At 36.4% G+C, this 13,642-nt stretch overlaps 1 pseudogene; it reads left to right on the top strand.

The window, feature by feature from the left end:
* Nucleotides 1-11,285: 11,285 nt before the first annotated feature.
* On the top strand, nucleotides 11,286-12,233 carry LOC149191874 (uncharacterized; annotated as a pseudogene).
* The last annotated feature ends 1,409 nt before the right edge of the window (nucleotides 12,234-13,642 follow it).

The raw sequence follows: 13,642 nt of genomic DNA, 5'->3' as shown, positions 1-13,642 counted from the left end.
CTGAAAGTAAATTTATGCAAGAAAATAAAACATCTTACAACTTTTCCTGTAGAGTAACACCAACAGAGATTAACCCCAAAGTATTTCTTTATTTGCACATGAAAAACGATTACAAGAGAGCTTTTACTCAGCACACAACTCAAAAGTCGAATGATCTCAAATGACAACTGACAGTCTCCTATTTAAAGAACAATTTTCCAACGGCTAGTTTGAGAGATCCTTGTCAAAGTGATCTCGACCGTTGATGAGGATCAAAAAATCTTTTAATTTCATCCGTAAATGCAATTGAATTAATTCAAAAATTTAATTTTTGAATTAATTTCCACAAAATTTTGACTTTGACTTGACCATAGGACCAAGGGCATAAAATTTAGCAAAATAATCATTTAACCTTAGTCCCTGGACCCTTTAAAATTTAATTTTTTAGAGAACCATCGAATTTAGCCTTTGGAAAAATTAAAATGACCTAGGACCTAGGACTTATGAGGGGATAAAACATTTTCTAACCCTCAAGACACTTTACATCATGATTTTTACATTTTTACATCTCAAGGGGGAACACCCATTTGACATAGACCCTCATAGACTACCCAGTTCTGCGACACAAATACAATCTAGCAGATCAAGCAATTTGTAATAAAATAATCTAACCAAATAGTTAGTATTATTCCCAAATCACTTTTACATAGACTCAACTTAGCACACTAAGACTCCCCGAAGATTCTAATGAAAAAATCCATTTTGGCTTGGGGTTATGCCAAGGAAAACTCTGCCGACCATGGGTCGGTGAAACAAAAAAACTTCTGAAATGTAGATCATCACTAGAAGATTAGGTTTACCTAGACAATTACATACATGACACAGATCTGCTAAGATTATCTACAATTTACACATGCAGACTGGGTTTACAAAATAACATGATCAGGTTGATAATGATAGTCGAATGGCACGGACACGACGATCAAGCGCTACCATTTTGTGAAAAAATGGGAGTGCACTGCTATGGGTCATTGACATGTAGTGGTCAACAGGCTACTATAATCTAGAAATTTGATTACCTCATAATTTGTAGGACACATATTACTTTTCAGATTTTTGAGATTAAACTATAATTTAGACACATAACTATGTTCCATTTTCCAAGAATCTTTTTTTGTTTCTTGAAATTCTATAATTATGCATAAAAATGATCTTAAGGTGATTTTTGAGATTAAACTATAATTTAGACACAGAACTATGTTCCATTTTTCAAGAATCTTTTTCTGTTTCTTGAAATTCTATAATTAAGAATAAAAATGATCTTAAGTGATCTTAAGGTTATTTTGTATATGTTATTTATTTTAGTTCTGTAATACACGAGCATGGGACTTCAATTTGAATTTGTTAATTTTGTATAATTATGGTTTCAATTAGCTATGTAAATGGTTGGAATAGTAAATATTGATTCTTAATAATGTAAATGGAAATGCTAGAGTAAGTTGGTTTTCTTTTAAGAATTTGGAATACAAAAGTAGAAGATTTTTCTTTTAAGAATTTGGAATACAAAAGTAGAAGATTTTGCAACATATATAAAAAAGTTCCAGCTTTCAAACCACGTGATTCAATGGAATATAATTGTTAAGGGAAAAAGAGGAGATTATTATTATAATATATAGTTCATATTAATTTTCAAAAGTTGGTGTTTCGTATGTGGCCATGACAATTTTGATTTCAACGGACCTGTCTTAAGACATGACAACGCAATAGAAAATACCATGTATAATTAAAGGTTCTTGATGACTATTAACAGTCGGATATACCAATAAATATCATATATATTTAATATTTTAAATCATATAAAGTTTAACTTATATTACTATTTTTGTCATTTATATCTATATACATGTCTATCTTAGAATTGCACTTATAATGTGATTTATAAAGTCCCTAGAATTTAAGGAATGAAATTGTGATAATATCTAAAAGCGTCCCAAATTTACGCATCAGAAAGTAAATATTATATAGTTTACCCTTTAATCTCTGTCGTAAAAAACTTTCGGTAAGAAAAAAAATTATACCCAAGCTTGGATATCTTATCTCATTCACTTCTCATGGGGTGTCAAGCTTACTCAACGTGGCATTAGAGTTATGCAAAATATTACATTCCCTTTGATTGATATGGAAATCGTCTAACACACATTTAACGGTGGCAAAACTATAGAAATGAAAGCTCTAGCAAGAAAAGATAGTTGGGGTGAAGAGTAGTTCAGTGGGTGTCTGTATATATATACTCTTCCAGCTTGCCGAAGCAAATTCAGACAGAAAAATAAAAGTAAAAAACACAGCCAATATGTACAAGGTTAAACCCTTGGCAAACTATTCCACTGAAAGGGAAATTAGGAGGTTTTTATAAATTTTAATGACTGAAATGAAGCAACCCGCATTTGGGTACCCTTTATTCTATAATTCGACTTTCTAAACGAAAATATAGACTCAACTTGGTTGGATTCAATATCTAAAAAAAAATCTCGGAATGATTTTATTGATCGCTATTGCAAATGGGAAACAAATATATTTCTGTACATATAAAAGTTATTTCAGTTGTTTGTCGGTGAATGCAACCCAGATTGAAGCAAGACAGTGGAAAAATTTGTACTCAGGTGCCTTACAACATGTAACTACGGTGTACTAATATCGTTATGGGCGGAGCAGGCAGAGAGAGCAAGCCTTTCTTTGGCAGGTGTAGCTCACAACCAATACACAAATTCTTCATGCTTATATGATAATTGACTCTTTGAAAATTCACGTCCAGGAACAAATTACTGTTAATGGTCGCATTAACCATACCTATATATACTTTAAATGTTAGATACAAGTAATCTTCAATCATAAAAGCTGAATTGAATACTTAATTAAACTTGTAGGATATTGAGTCCACAAAGATATTAACACCACTGCAGAGATTATTAGAAGTACAAATTTTCAACGATTGTACTTATAGTTTCATTCATTTCCGTAATTCATACAAAATTTAATTTAGTGAAAACTATTCAAATACAATTTAATCCAAGTTATTTATTTGATAAATTTTTCACATAATAGTACAATGAAAGGGGATTACAACTTGTGTAGGGTCTATAAGGTTTGAAAGATTTTAAACCTCCGATACCAAGCGTAGGGACCAATCTTATAATTTTTTTTTTTTAAATACTAAAAATACAACCATAAGAAAGTAGCAATGGGAACTCAAAACATTATTAAACATTATACAAAACTTTTCTGAATTTCACTTTATTGAACATATAATCTAATTTACATGTTATTAACTAAAACCATAATGAAGTCATACAAAAGAATATTATAACAACATAGGTACCATTCATTAACAGACGAGATTCAAACTTGACTTGTCGCTATTTGCCTTCTTTCGTTGTCGGTCACTTCCAAGTGTGAATGTCGACATGCTTAATCTGAATGCAATGACCCACTAGTTGACCTTCCAACCTACTCCTTGGGTACTCTTCTTCCCCGCGGACCCCGAGCTGCAATGGGGTTGTACAATGGAGGAATGTATTAGCTGGTAGAGGACAGCGCTCTTTGGCTCAAGAGTCGTCTCTCTAAAGTCCTCTACCTCACCAAACTCACTATAGCTCATAGTCACTACTCTGACATAGTCTCATCCATCCAACAATAGGGTAAAGAAAAGTCTTTTCTTCCATGGCTTGCCCATTCTTTTATAGGAGTCCTCATAGGTTACACTTGGTCTTTCATGCATAATTAATTATTTTTTATAATCCAATAGTTTGATTATTCACCCACCCATGTGTCACTCTCTCATTAAGGATCTCCAAAATTATTTACTTAAATTTTAATTTAAAAATAATATTTTTCCTCACTTCACAAGATTCTTATTTCTTCTCATAGTTGTCTCTTGATCCCCTTTTTACTCCTTAATTTGTGTTCATTACTAAAGTCAATTGATAAGTCAAGATTTGATCCCCTATCTAATCCCTAAATTAACTCAAGTTATCTCTTAAATGGATATTCTTATGTTGGTTGTTGACATATGGAGGTTCTCTAAATTTATCTAAAATTTAATTTATTAATCTTATTTTAATTCACCATCATCTTCTCTTAATTATGTTTCACTATTTTAAGATTAATATTTATCCTTACATGTATGTCCCTCTTTCCTCGTTTACCTAATTAAACTACATTATCTACCTAATATTTTCCAACATGGGAAGAGTATAGTTTTTAAGGTAAAATATTTATTTCTTCCTATGATCCTCTTAACCCAAGTTTTATTCTTGCTTTAATTACCTTAGTTTCTAATATCATTTACCTTTGATGTGAATTTACCTGGTTTCATATCTTGATTATATTTATTAATTTATTTATTTTTAATGATTCCAAGGGTACTAAGTTTGGTCGTGCCCTTCAAGAACTTCCCTTGAAGTTCCAAGGGTGTCACGCCTAACAATTTATTTGTGATGCCAAGGGTTCCAAGTTGGTTGTGCCCTTCAAGAAATTCCCTTGAAGTTCCAAGGGTTCCACGCCACTCGCTCTTCAATCATTCAGTGGATACGAGGGGAAAGTATAGTTGAAACGACAGAGACCACTATCATCTCTTATGTTGCCTTCTATAGTGAGACTAATGGTGTCAGGGATCAAAGAATCTGCCTTGATGCGTGCCCCCCCAGTAAAATCCTCATGAGCGACCCAATTTTGGGACCTGCCCCCATGACATTGTGATCTTCAAGGCGAAGGTGTTTCAACTTTTCCAGCCCAAGTCATAGAGGGAGTGCTAGTGGGTGAGATTAAAGACACTGTCCCACCCTTCCCATGCAATTCCATCCATTTGTACAACCCCATCACCCATATGTGAGTCATTCGGCCAAGCAACTAATGTTTGCCTGCAACCACTAACATATCATCGGAATATAGATAAACATATATAACAGTTTTCAAAATTGGCTTAGAATTTCAAAGACAAAATATAAATTTTCATCAAACCAGGTGTCAACTCGTTATATGCGAGTGCCTCTAGTGGTTTCCTGCCATGCTAAATAATCATCAGTAACAAGGTTTCTCAGTGTTAGTCATTGTCATAATAGCATCATCAACATCACCGAGTCATTCACATCATTGTTCATTGTGAACCAAAACTAATGCAAGTAGGCAACATAGGGGACACATCCATCATGGCTATCATCATCATAATATCAATGGAAACATACATATCCATCAAAGATATCAACATCGTAAGATCAATAGAAAACATATCTATCCATCAAAGTTATTATCATCATGATATCAATAGAGAGCATACATATCCTTTACTGCTATCATCATCATAAATTCAATAGAAACAAAACATAACCATTTATGCTACAATCATCATAGTATCAATAGAGAACATGCATAACCATTAATGCTACAATCATCATAATACCAATAGATAAAATACATAACCATTAATGCTATCTTCATCATAATATCAATGGAGAACATACATAAACATCACAACCACTAATAATAGGGTCATGTGTCCGGATCCTCAACCTGAGGTCCTCAAAGAATAAAGTGTGGGACTAAGGGCTAAAGAAATGTTAATGTCATAATACTGTCATTCGACTAGAGCGGGGCACTACAAGTCCCTCATTTTTTGCACTCAAAAAAGAAGTTTAAATATTGAACTTAGGAAAGGTTTGCACCTTGAAAGATTTGATCCCTATTGACGCTTGATATATTTTGACTTAAGATGGATCTACTCTAGTTTAAATAATAGATAATTATAAAAAAAATAAAGCTTAAATTTTTAGACATAAGGATTATAAATACATGAATCAAAATCATTAAAATGGGATTCCTTAATTTTTTTTTGAAAACCTTGCATATAAGACGTAGAAAAATAAAGCCTAACTTTTCAAACATAAATATCATTCACAAAAGCTTTAAAGGAAGAAGATAAAATCACAAAAATGCTCTCATGCGAAATGACAACAATAAAAACACTCTGAGAAAAGCGTTTGACTCGGTTCCTAGGGATAAGCTTTGGCACAAAATGGAGTAACTTGGGGTTCCTAAACATTTGAGAGCAATTGTGCATATGTTGTATGAAGAGGCGAAAGTCAAAATTAGAACTTCAGTAGGCATTTCTGAAAGTTTTAGAAGCAATATCAGGGTCAAGCAAGGTTGCCTACTATCTCCTACCTGTTTTGGTTTATATATCGACAAGCTTGAGGAGGGGTTAAATTCACAAGGGGGTGATGATATCTATTTGGGCAAGTTTGTTATAAGGCTTCTTTTGTATGCAGATAACCTTATTCTGATTGCTAAATCGGCTCTTGGTTTGCAAGAGAACTTACTATCCCTTGAGCATTTTTGTAGAAATGTGGGGATGCGATTCAATATCAACAAAGCGAAAGAGTGGTCTTCTCTAAGAAAAGAAAACATAACCAGCATAAGTTCTATTTTGAAGGCAACGTTTTGGAAGAAGTTGCGGATTACAAATACCTCAGAATTGACTTCAACAAAAATCTAAGCTGGAATGGTTGTAGAAAGAAAAGAACTTTGGGGGGTTGGAAAGCATTTTATGTTTTTCAAAATAGGTGTAGAGAGGCTGAGTTATGGGACTGGAAAGCCACTCAAACTATTTTTGGGCTTCTAGTGATTCCGGTGATTCTCTATGGTCGTGAACTATGGGCCATTGGAGACAAATTGAGAAAAACTATAAGCGTTTGATTACAAACAAATTTAAGATTAAAAGTGCAGTTCCTTATGATATCTTGTTAAGTGAAACAATGACTGCTCCTATTGAAGCAATTTCTATGGTGCGAGCATAAGGTATTTAAAAAAAATTGAGCAAATGGAAGAGGGTAGATCGCCTAAGGTTGTCTTTAATGATATATTGTACAAGAGAAAAAAAACTTAGATGCAGCAAAATAACAAATGGTTTAGTAAATGGAGTATTGGCTTGAATGTGTGTCCCATAAATAGCAAAGAGATAAAAGCTTTTGTTATGGAAAAGTTCCACAAGCGTACTTGGGATAAGGAGCTAGGAAGAAAGAAAAATTACTATATTGAAGTGTTTAATTCCACTCATAGTCATCAACCAAAAGCATACATAGAGGCCAATATCTCTTGGAGAGCCAAAATTCTTATTGCTCAGTTAAGGACTAATTCTCATCAACTCCATTGTGAAACAGGGCGCTTGAAAAGGCCAAAGGAAGTGTGGGAGGAAAGAGTGCATTTTTTGTTCTTCTGAAAAAGTGGAAACAGAAAAACATTTCATTTTAGAATGTGAGGCATTCAAGGACAATAGGGAAAGTTATGCAGATATGCTGGCAGCTAGCTCTTGGGATAATCTATTTAGCGAGGTGTTTGTCGAGAAGCTGGGAACATTTATTTTGAAGCTTCACATAAAAATGGTCGAATACATCAAGTAGATGAAGAAGCAATCTGTCCCATAAGCTATCTTTAGCCTCGTGGACGTTAAAAATAATTTCTTTCTTTCATAAGATTTAAAATATAATTTAAAAAGAAAAATAAAAATAAAGAGAAAATAATTCTTATTTTTATTTTTGTTTTAAATTAAAAAATTATTACCAAATATCTTTTGGAGAGCCGAAGTTCTTATTACTCAGTTAAAGACTAATTCTCATCAACTCCATTGTGAAACAGGGCGTTGGAAAAGGCCAAAGGAAGTGTGGGAGGAAAGAGTATGCATTTTTTGTTCTTCCGAAAAAATGGAAACAAAAAAACATTTCATTTTAGAATGTGAGGCCTTCAAAGACAATAGGAAAATTTATGCAGATAGCTCTTGCGATAATCTATTTTGCGAGGTGTTTGTCGAGAAGGTGGGAGCATTTATTTTGAAGCTTCACAGAAAAAGGGCCGAATACATCAAGCAGATGAAGAATTCATCTGTCCCATAAGCCTCATGGACATTAAAAGTAATTTCTTTCTTTCTTTCTTTCTTTCATAAGATTTAAAATATAATTTAAAAAGAAAAATAAAAATAAAAAGAAAGTAATTCTTATTTTTATTTTTGTTTTAAATTAAAAAATTATTACCAAAAAAGTGATCAAAATCTTCCCTTTTTTAAAGAATTTCGCCTATAAACATTTTGACAAAAATAAAAGCTTAATTTGTGTTCTGCAAAGGAATGCTTACATTTACTAGTAATAACCACCTGTGAGATTGATAACTCAAGATCCTAATCCAGAATTTTGTGTATCTATATAATTGTCACCCAAAAAGTTTCAAATTTCAAATTTGACATGACAAATAGATATTTAATTTCCTATAAACACTCTCACACTGGAAGATAATATAATTATACAAAAGTAAAGTCTAAATACTTCATTTCCTAGGAAAACACTCACATAGTGGAAGCCTAGGAAAACACTCAGATAGTGGAAGAGAATATAATTATACAAAAGTAAAGTCTAAATACTTAAAAATAATAGAGAAAGCTTATTTTGATTGTTTTCTTAAATCCTAGAATATTTTTTATGAGACTATTGTGATCTCAAGAATAGAATGTATTCATTTATATTTGTGTATGATTGTTGTTTGATTAAAGTGAAAAACCTAGTGCTAAGGCAGCCTCAACGGCTCCTCACCCGAGGACTACAAATTCCGTTCATATTTTATCTTCCTATTTCTTTAAATTGGTATCAGAGGTCCATTAATTACGAAGAAGGCTTGTGTATTTGTGGCACGTCAGGTCTGGTTCAGCCAAGCACTTTGTTTGTTGTGTATTCGTTGTTTTTTCAAGAGGCGAGCGCACTATTTATAGTGGATCATCCCACTAATCGTTGGCGGAGGCCCACTTGTAGCTGAAGAGTGGTGTTTTATGCGACCATGTGATAATGTCTAGTGGAGAGCCCAACCGGGTGTACCGTAAGTGTGTTTTTGAAGTGTGTGTTTTTGAAGTCGTGGTAAATGCACCTGAGTAGCCTATTTTATAATTGAAATTTGGAAAGAAGTAGCCCGTTTCAGAATTGGAGAGGAGGCACCGTGGAGCCCTGAACTGCGCAGAGGTGTGGATACCGTGGAGATCAATAGGTGACTTGCGCGTGGAGAACGGAGTTGTTTGGTGTATTTTTTTTTTTTTTTTATCAACGCCTTCGGCCGCAGCGAGCACATGCGTTGATAAGGGAGCAAATGCGCACGCAAAGTAATCTACAACTGCTTGAGACCTACAAAACAAATTCTCGCCGCATTGTTAGCTTATCAATAAATATTTATGTTGGCGATAATAGAGATCAGTTGAGATTCACCTGCTTTTATGGGAGATATCTCCGTTCACCATGGTCGTGAATTCTAATGTATTCAGGCAGAACCACAGTCCAGGCCCCTCAGTTGAGCCTTGCTTTTATGGGAGATTTCTCCGTCCACCATGATCGTGAATTCTAATGTATTCAGGCAGAACCACAGTCCAGGCCCCTCGGTTGAGCCTTTCTTTTGACCAGCCAAGAAATCTATTCATCTTGGATATTCTCCTTTCGTAAACCTTTAAAACCAACTCCACATCGACTCCTCTGGTTGGAAGAGACATAGTATTGGTCTGGTCAATGGTATTTCGCAGGGCCGTTGAGTACACGTGCATAAAATTTGATTCGTCCCAGGGGAGAAGCTGGAAATCCTGATGTTGTATTTGCATAATGAAACAAACGTTCTATTTGCAATAATGAAAGAGTTTGTCCAATATTTTGCCCTAAAACGCAAAACAGGAAATGTCTTTTGCCTGCACTAAAACACGAAACATAAAAATGTTTTACGCGCGCGCAAGATGTTCAAAATTGCAATTTCAAATGACAAATATTGTGTTTAGAAGGCTTTAATTGCGATTGGGAAGGACCTGGTGAGAAGGTCAAACAGTGGGAGTCGAGAACGGAGAAGGTACGAATACAGATTGTAAAGTACCTTGAAAAGACACAAGGCGGCAGGAGTGTTTTCAAGGCTCGTGAGGTTTTAGAAGGAAAATATATGCCAAGCAGGAGTCTGAGACCTCTTTGAAATGCATATATATATAAAACGTTTGTTACATCCTCTTTACCCAAAAGTCTAAGCTTGGATATCTACTATCTAATTTGCATATCCTCTTCCTATGCATGCAGAGCTTTCTTGATTTAGTTATTGAGCTAACAGGTAGATCTTCCTAACAAATGTTCATTATTTTTTCTGGATATTGATCTGACCAGCTGCATTTCTCTTTAGACCACAATTGTACAATATTTGGCACTATAAGGCAGAAAATTGGATTATTATTATTTTTAGAGACAACTTGGCAGGCTCGATCTCCGAAAACTTCAGTCTATCCACCAAGTTTTGTTTCGTTCAAAATTATGAAATACCCTATATATGTGAACAGTCGCCTAGGAAATGATGCACAATACAATGGTGTACATACTACAACCTAGTTACTAGAAACGGGACGATAGCCACCGTGGTTTCTCCCCCATTTCGATGTTTTGTTCCCAACTCTTGCAATCTCGTATTAACTCCAGTTCCAAAAACTCACTGCATATTTCGTTTTCCAGCTGTGCAGTGTGCAAACTAGTGGTTGTGCAACATGACAGCCCTTAAGGCAAGTTTTGAGGCAGATTTTCGCTGCAGAGCAGAGCAAAACAAACTTAGCGAAGGCGTGTATCAAATCCGAGCATAGGAGAGAAGCAGATGATGAATGAATGATGGCGTTATGGCTTAAGCCTAACTCATAGCTAACATTGAAGGCTTTGCTTTATGTTTTTTCATATTTTTCTTGTTTTCTTTTTCTCCTCGTTTCTTGAATGCAAAACCTCCTAGCGCCTTTTTCTCTTCTCATTTTCGTCGTTTTTCCTTTGGTTTCCGTTTCTCGTAATATAGGTGTACAACATAGTGGTAGATGTTGCTGTTGACTTATGGTACAAATAAAGGAATGAACGAAGGCGAGCAATATTTCCTATGCTATTGGGTATTCAATGCGGTTTAAGAGTACTATGATGGGACCTCAAGTAGGCCAGCAATAGCTTAGCAACTTCACCATACATGCATGGGCATGTAACCGGACAACTCTTGAGCTCGTCACCGGAAAATACTGACGCGACCTGTAGGTCCTCCAATGTCAGACGAATTGGATGGGCGGGACGAATTGGGCGCGCGCCGAACAGTGGATCGATTTGAAATTTGAATTTATCTGCATTCATTGTGAAAATTTGCAATGTATCTGCTTTTCTCATTCTCGTTCTCATTCTCACAGAGGGCACCAGAAAAAGCAAAACGATTCATCTGTAGCTGCTCTATGCCTTGGTCCTCATACTGTTCACATATATTTTTCTTGATATTTATGTGAACCACATGCACAGATTTGGCTTTCTTGGCATTGAGTTTGGCGTTTCTGCGGCTTGCAAACGCCAAGGCTTCACTGCGCAAGTGTTTAAGCATAATGAATGGGAAGCCATGGCCAGAAACAGCAGCGAGTTGTGCGGGACGAGAGAAGGATTCTTGGACAAAGATGAAGATCAGGTTGAGAATCCATGGCGGCAGATGAAGTGGATAGGAGGCAGCTGCCTGCCCTCTAAAAGGTCATCTCATTGAGAAGCTCGACGATCGCAACAATTTCCGCAGAGGTTTCGCCCTCCGATTTTCCAACGATGTGCAGGACAAAACGCACATCTTGCCGTGGCTTCTGCCTTCCAAGGCGATCGATCTCCATCGCAGACAGCGACGGGTTCTGCTGGATCTGGGTGCTAATGCATTCAGCACCAGCCTAGCCTGGTTTCTTCGCATGTACCCCTTCGATTTCATCGACATTCACGCCTTCGAAGTCGATTCCAAGCTCCTGCAAAAGCCGAGCCCGCTTGGTTTTGACGAAGAGTAACGTGGCACAGACGAATCCCTCCTCCCTCACTGTAAAGGCCACTCCCCAACCTCCGCACCAGCTGCACTACAGCTTTGTGTCAGACTGAGATGATAAAGCCAGCAATGTCATAAATATAACGAGGTTTATGAAAGGGGAGCTGCAATTGAAAGCGACTGATACAGTGGTTGTAAAGATGGACATCGAGGGAAGCGAGTGGCCGATTCTGAGGCGATGGCTCAGCGATCCAGAGATGCCTCTCATTGTGGACGAGCTCTTTGTGGAGGTTCACTACAATCACCCATCCATGTGGAACTACTTGGTAAGATCACCAGGCAAAATGCGAAAAAAGCTTCTTGCAGATCTCAGATGGCATGGCTTCTACGCCCACTTTTGGCCCTAACTCATTAACCTACCTCACGCCCTCCTTTCACGTTCACCGCTGTTGCTCTCTTTCCACTGACCATCTGCCATCTCTGATCATCAAAAGAAAGGAACAAGACATAATCACATGGAATTACTGGCCTGTTTTATTCTTGGAGGGATCTTATTTCGCTTTCTCTTTCGCTTTTATTTATATTTTTGCAGTTAGACACAGGTTGACAATCATGCTAGAAAAGTGTTGGGCGTTTTGAATTGATAGAGCCAGTCTGCTTTTTATTCTCCAATCTGTTTTTCTTTGTTTGCCAACCCCTGTTTCCTATGTTGTTCCAATGCCTTTGCTTTTGGGAGCTTACTTGGAGAGCAATCAATGATCAAATTAGACATATGTAAACTATTATTTATTAATTCGATCAGACCATTCGTAGCAGCACTGCATCTAGAGGTTGCTCTTTCAGCTTTCATTAGTTGGGACTCCCATTCGGAAAACAAGATTTCCTTGTGCGATTCTTGTATTCTCGACAAGTTGGCAGCCATTCTTTCTGTAGAATCTTGCCAAGATAGAAAATTGGTTAACCTTTCATCTATCTTTTCCAATTCAAGTCTGGCGTCCACTACCTTCTCAATCAATGATGTAGAGATATCGCATAAGGGGTTGGCCAATGATATGTTGTGGCAAAGAATATCCAACTGTCAAGACAAGGCTTTGGTTATTTCCAAGGCTTCTGTTCTGAATTCACCTACCTATGGATAACCCTTGTACCTTTCTATCTGTTCTTGCATTTGTGCGATTTGATCTTCCTTTGCCTTCTTCTCTTGCTCACTTATCATCTGAAGCCTGCTTAACTCCTGAGACAACTCCTGTTGTTTATGGAGAGTCTGCTCATCAATCCTTTGTTTTTCTAGTTTCAACTGCTCTCTTAATCGCTCATTTTGCTGCCTCTGCTCTGTTAACTATTGTTCAAGCTGAGTGATCTTTTGTTGTTGCTCTGTCAATTGCACCTCAAGTTGAGTAATCCTCTGATCCTTTTCCCTTATCAGATGGCTAACCTCTGAGGCTTTATCCATTGTCGCCACTGTGTAGGCTCCTGCATACTGAGATAACTTTGTTAAATCCTCAGAGGGATTGACTTCTACCTTCCATACCACGTTCATCATTTCTTCCTAAGGAGTAAAAAGAGGACTTTGATCAATTTTCCTCTTCTTCCTCTATCTTTTAACTACAGCTCTGTGCTTCGGACTGTAGAAGACATCGAGAGGTGGTATTTCTTCAATTCGTAGTACAATCTCCTATGTTGGATTCTCGAGAATGATCTCTATGTCCTACTGAATTCTAGGTAGGCCGCTTGTCCCTTCAATCGGAACAGTAATAACTTCTGGCTTTTGCACTGTAGGCATTTGTGGTGTAGTGAGCTTTTCAGAAGTATTCAG

The sequence above is a fragment of the Pinus tabuliformis genome, chromosome 2_2 (genome assembly GCF_031772625.1).
Source record: "Pinus tabuliformis cultivar Carrire ecotype Pingquan chromosome 2_2, CPIR1, whole genome shotgun sequence".
NCBI lineage: Eukaryota > Viridiplantae > Streptophyta > Pinopsida > Pinales > Pinaceae > Pinus > Pinus tabuliformis.
This window is presented reverse-complemented; position numbering and strand designations above follow the sequence as displayed.